Here is a 6,563-nt window from a genome sequence, read left to right as displayed (position 1 = left end):
AGATAACTCTCTTTTTGAGGGCATGCATGAGTGCATGACCTCATTAATAGCATCAACAAATGCAACATGCGGTTTGTACATTTATCTTGCAACGACTATGAAAATTGTTCCCGTGAGAACTTTTGACACTATAAGGATGATGCCCTCGCAATTGCGAGGTTGCACACGAATCTTGCTCCACAATTATTTAGCTCGAAGTGTTGGGTACAAGTCATTCTCCACAATTTCAGGTAATATACCATTGGTCATTTCCCTAAGCGCACACACTCATGCATGGTGAGTGTATGATGCCATGTGAACATCACGCATACATGCCATGGGATTTATCACAACTCATTGTTTATTAGTTATTATGAGAAAAGTGTGTAATTGGTTTCGAAGAGTGAATAACCTCCCTATTAGATAAATTATATTCGATAGACTACAATGTTTCAAACAAGCATGTTATAAAAAAGCTCTGTAAATTATTATAAATAATTAATTATGTGATTTTGGATTTTAAACTCACCTCTATGTTTCGCTACGAACTTTTTCAAATTGTAATTTCAAGATATACATGTCCAAATTATAAGCCCGGTCCACAAATCTATGGTTATATTGATTTGGAATTCGGGTGAGAGCATATGAGGCAGTAAAATAAACAATAATTATATTCATATTTTTAATTTATTACTGTTTTAATACTGTTCTGTATGGATTTATGTTGTTTTATCAAAATTTCCACACTAGCATCATGATATAGAATCAAGAGAAGATTGATCCATGTGCCACAAGGGTTAGTTTTAGAAAGATCATGTGAAGAACGTTGGAGTTCTTATTTGGAATCAAACTCAGTCATACATAAGTAATCCGTTAGCATAGTCGGATTAAACAGAAATTAGAGTAAGAACAATATATACATGGAGGTGGTTCGTCGGTCTATAATTAGAGAGAACAACGATGCAATAATAGTATGTTGGACTCTCATGATAAAAATCCACTAATGCAAGGTTACACCTTCAATATCAACTCAAAAATTTGGTGGACTTTTAGTTACCAAAAAATATAGAATATATATGGGACATGGTATTATTGGAAATTTCATGGTATCTATTCTTGACAAATAAAAATAATTCAAAAATAATATCACAAATATGATGTTTTACCTTATATAATTTTGTGGGAGAATTTCAAATTTATGTTATCTATGACACCATAAATTTATATCATCATGAGCTTTACCTGCTAAAGATGATGCCCTCGCATTTGCGAGGGCCACCTTGCTAGTTAATAATAATTGAAATAGGATCATTATCAAGAATTTGAACATGGTAAACAAGTTGCATACTAAGGGAATGGTTTTTGGCAATCCCAACATAACTATTACAAGTTTCATAAGAATAATTATAACCTGTGTCATAGCATTCTTTATAATAATTGTCAAAGATTGGAGGCATAGTGTCATCATAAGAAATAGAATAGTTATCTTCCACAATATGTTCATCTGTAACCATACCATCATTGTTACTAGAAGGAGATGTATCAAACATATAATCATCAGTAGCAAAAGGATTTTCAAACACCTCATCCCCAAGCTTAGAGCTTTCTATATCATTATGGGAAGAAGCATGGATAGTACTAATACTATGGCAATTATTAACATCATCATTTTCAGAATTAGTTTCCCGTAGATTTTCAATATCAAAAGTAGTGTGCTCTTTCAAATCATGATCACTAATGTAGGTAAAGGGCATAGGAAGATCATTGTACTCAGATTCATTATCATAATAATCATTAGGAGCAACATACTTACGGTTACCTATCGTTATCTTATACACGCGGGGATATGCCGTTACCTCTTTCTTTTTATTCCCCCTCTTCTTCTTCTTCTTCGTTCCCTTCTTCTTCTTCTCCTTCTCCTCGTTCCCTTCTAGGAGGGAGAGGCTTGATGGGAGGCTTCTCCACATAACCTGATTTATTTCCAGAAACAATAGAAGAAACTTGGGAGGATTCCTCCTTTTCATTAATAAGTTCAAAACACACAGCGGTCCTATCATATTTTGGCAAAGTGTCATCTTCTAAAATATTTTGTCTGTAAGTATTTGTATGGAAATTATCAATGCAATAAGAAAGACACCCACGCAGGACACTATCAATATCAAGATCACTCATATGTAACAAAGAAATTTTTCTTGATAACTCTTCACACCCCAAAAATAAAGTAAGTTCATCATGCTGATTAGGAAGGATTTCATCATCACAATACAAATTTGCAGCACTCATGGGGTTCGAATTATCATTGGAGGAGCATTGAAAATTAAAATGACCCACTCTATGGCAAAGTTCACAAATAAAAGGATAGAGGGCACAAACTTTTTCACCAAGATCATCTAGAGCCCTGATACGTCTCAAACGTATCTATAATTTCTTATGTTCCTTGCTACTTTTATGATGATACTCACATGTTTTATACACATTATATGTCATATTTATGCATTTTCCGGCACTAACCTATTGACGAGATGCCGAAGAGCCAGTTGTTGTTTTCTGCTGTTTTTGGTTTCGTAAATCCTAGTAAGGAAATATTCTCGGAATTGGACGAAATCAACGCTCAGGGTCCTATTTTTGCACGAAGCTTCCGGAAGTCCGAAGACGAGACGAAGTGGGGCCACGGGCGCCGCCACGGTAGGGCGGCGCGGCCTGCGAGGGGCCGCGCGGCCCTGTTGTGTGGGGCCCCGCGGACGCCCCTGACCTGCCCTTCCGCCTACTTAAAGTCTTCGTCGCGAAACCCCCAGTACCGAGAACCACGATACGGAAAACCTTCAAGAGACGCCGCCGCCAATCCCATCTCGGGGGATTCAGGAGATCGCCTCCGGCACCCTGCCGGAGAGGGGAATCATCTCCCGGAGGTCTCTTCATCGCCATGATCGCCTCCGGATCGATGTGTGAGAAGTCCACCCCTGGACTATGGGTCCATAGCAGTAGCTAGATGGTTGTCTTCTCCTCATTGTGCTATCATGTTAGATCTTGTGAGCTGCCTATCATGATCAAGATCATCTATTTGTAATCCTTCATGTTGTGTTTGTTGGGATCCGATGAATATTGAATACTATGTCAAGTTGATTATCAATCTATCATATATGTTATTTATGTTCTTGCATGCTTTCCGTTGCTAGTAGAGGCTGCGGCCAAGTTGATACTTGTGACTCCAAGAGGGAGTATTTATGCTCGATAGTGGGTTCATGCCTCCATTAAATCTGGGACGAGTGACGAGAAAGTTCTAAGGTTGTGGATGTCTCTGTTGCCACTAGGGATAAAGCATCGATGCTTTGTCTAAGGATATTTGTGTTGATTACATTACGCACCATACTTAATGCAATTGTCCGTTGTTTACAACTTAATACTGGAGGGGGTTCGGATGATAACCTCGAAGGTGGACTTTTTAGGCACGAGATGCATGCTGGATAGCGGTCTTTGTACTTTGTCGTAATGCCCTGATTAAATCTCATAGTACTCATCATGATATATGTATGTGCATTGTTATGCCTTCTTTATTTGTCAATTGCCCAACTGTAATTTGTTCACCCAACATCTATTTATCTTATGGGAGAGACACCACTAGTGATCTGTGGACCCCGGTCCAATTCTTTACATCTGAAATACAATCCACTGCAATTGTTCTTTACTGTTCTTCGCAAACAATCATCATCATCCATACTATACATCTAATCCTTTGTTTACAGCAAGCCGGTGAGATTGACAACCTCACCGCATTACGTTGGGGCAAAGTTCTATGATTGTGTTGTGCAGGTTCCACGTTGGCGCCGGAATCCCTGGTGTTGCGCCGCACTACACTCCGCCGCCATCAACCTTCAACGTGCTTCTTGGCTCCTACTGGTTCGATAAACTTTGGTTTCTTTCTGAGGGAAAACTTGCTACTGTACGCATCACACCTTCCTCTTGGGGTTCCCAACGGACGTGTGTCTCACGCGCCATCAAGCATTTTTTCTGGCGCCGTCGCCGGGGACGTGAAGGAAAATTACACCACAGAGATTTCTAACTCCCACGTCAACTGCACGCCATCATTTTTCTGGCGCCGTTGCCGGGGAGATCAAGACACGCTGCAAGGGGAGTCTCCACATCCAATCTCTTTACTTTGTTTTTGTCTTGCTTTACTTTATTTTATTTACTGCTTTGTTTGCTCTCTATATCAAAAACACAAAAAAATTAGTTGCTAGTTTTAATTTATTTACTGTCTTGTTCTCTATATCGAAAACACAAAAAAATTAGTTACTTGCATTTACTTTATTTAGTTTGCTTTATTTACTACTGCTAGAATGGGTACTGTTGAGAATACTAAGTTGTGTGACTTCACTAGCACAAATAATAATGATTTCTTATGCACACCTATTGCTCCACCTGCTACTACAGCAGAATTCTTTGAAATTAAACCTGCTTTACTGAATCTTGTTATGAGAGAGAAATTTTCTGGTGTTAGTTCCGATGATGCTGATGCCCATCTTAATAATTTTGTTGAACTATGTGAAATGCAAAAGTATAAGGATGTAGATGGTGACATTATAAAATTAAAATTGTTTCCTTTCTCTTTAAGAGGAAGAGCTAAAGATTGGTTGCTATCTCTTCCTAGAAATAGTATTGATTCATGGACTAAATGTAAGGATGCTTTTATTGGTAGATATTATCCTCCCGCTAAAATTATATCTTTGAGAAGTAGCATAATGAATTTAAAGCAATTAGATAATGAACATGTTGCTCAAGCATGGGAGAGAATGAAATCTTTGGTAAAGAATTGCCCAACCCATGGAGTGACTACTTGGATGATCATCCAAACCTTTTATGCAGGATTGAATTTTTCTTCACGGAACCTATTGGATTCAGCTGCTGGAGGTACCTTTATGTCCATCACTTTGGGGGCGGCAACAAAGCTTCTTGATGATATGATGATAAATTACTCTGAATGGCATACGGAAAGAGCTCCGCAAGGTAAGAAGGTAAATTCTGTTGAAGAAACCTCCTCCTTGAGTGATAAGATTGATGCTATTATGTCTATGCTTGTGAATGGTAGATCTAATGTTGATCCTAATAATGTTCCTTTAGCTTCATTGGTTGCGCAAGAAGAACATGTTGATGTGAACTTCATTAAAAATAATAATTTCAACAACAATGCTTATAGGAACAATTCTGGTAACAACTATAGGCCATATCCTTCTGCTAATGGTAATAGTTATGGTAATTCTTATGGGAATTCTTACAACAATAATAGGAATGTGCCCCCTGGTCTTGAAGCTATGCTTAAAGAATTTATTAGTACACAAACTGCCTTTAACAAATCTGTTGAGGAAAAGCTTGATAAAATTGATATTCTTGCTTCTAAGGTTGATAGACTTGCCTCTGATGTTGATCTTTTAAAATTGAAAGTTATGCCTAATAAGGATATTTATAATAAGATTGTCACTACAGCAAATGTCATCCAAGTTCGAATTAATGAGAATATTAGATTGATGGCTGAATTGCATGCTAGGTGGGAAAGAGAAGAAAACGAAAAACTAGCTAAAGAGAATAATGTTGCTAAAGTTTGGACTATTACCACCACTAGTAATGTTAATGATTCACATGTCGCTACACCTCCTACTATCAATGGTAAAATAATTGGTGTTGGCAATGTTTCTACTCCTAGTGCAAAGCGTGCAAAATTGCTGAAAGCTGCTAAAACTGCTTGAAACCGATAAAACTGCTGAAATTTTTCAAAATATTGGGGATAATGATCCCATTGCTGTAGATCATAATGGTTTAGACTTTGATGATTGTCACATCTTTGAAGTTATAAAGTTCTTACAAAAGCTTGCTAAAAGTCCCAATGCTAGTGCTATAAATTTGGCCTTTACAAAACATATTACAAATGCTCTCATAAAATCTAGAGAAGAGAAACTAAAACTTGAAACCTCTATTCCTAGGAAGTTGGAAGATGGTTGGGAGCCCATCATTAAGATGAGGGTCAATGATTTTGATTTTAATGCTTTATGTGATCTTGGTGCAAGTATTTCTGTTATGCCTAAGAAAAATTAAAAAAATCTGCCAATTTACGTGCCTGATCCTCAGATAAGTACGCAACTTTCAATCAATTTGGGCATTTTCATCTGAGCAAGTCTGGTGCCACTTTAAAATTCGTCTTTACGAACTGTTCTGTTTTGACAGATTCTGCCTTTTATTTCGCATTGCCTGTTTTGCTATGTTTGATGGATTTCTTTGTTCCATTAACTTTCGGTAGCTTTGTGCAATGTCCGGAAGTGTTAAGAATGATTATGTCACCTCTGAATATATGAATTATGCACTCGACCCTCTAATGAGTTTGTTTTGAGTTTGGTGTGGAGGAAGTTTTCAAGGGTCAAGAGAGGAGGATGATACAATATGATCAAGAAGAGTGAAAAGTCAAAGCTTGGGGATGCCCCAGTGGTTCATCCCTGCATATTTTAAGAAGACTCAAGCGTCTAAGCTTGGGGATGCCCAAGGCATCCCTTCTTCATCGACAACTTATCAGGTTCCTCTAGTGAAACTATATTTTT

The sequence above is a fragment of the Lolium rigidum genome, chromosome 4, assembly GCF_022539505.1.
Source record: "Lolium rigidum isolate FL_2022 chromosome 4, APGP_CSIRO_Lrig_0.1, whole genome shotgun sequence".
NCBI lineage: Eukaryota > Viridiplantae > Streptophyta > Magnoliopsida > Poales > Poaceae > Lolium > Lolium rigidum.
Note: the sequence above shows the minus strand (reverse complement) of the source record.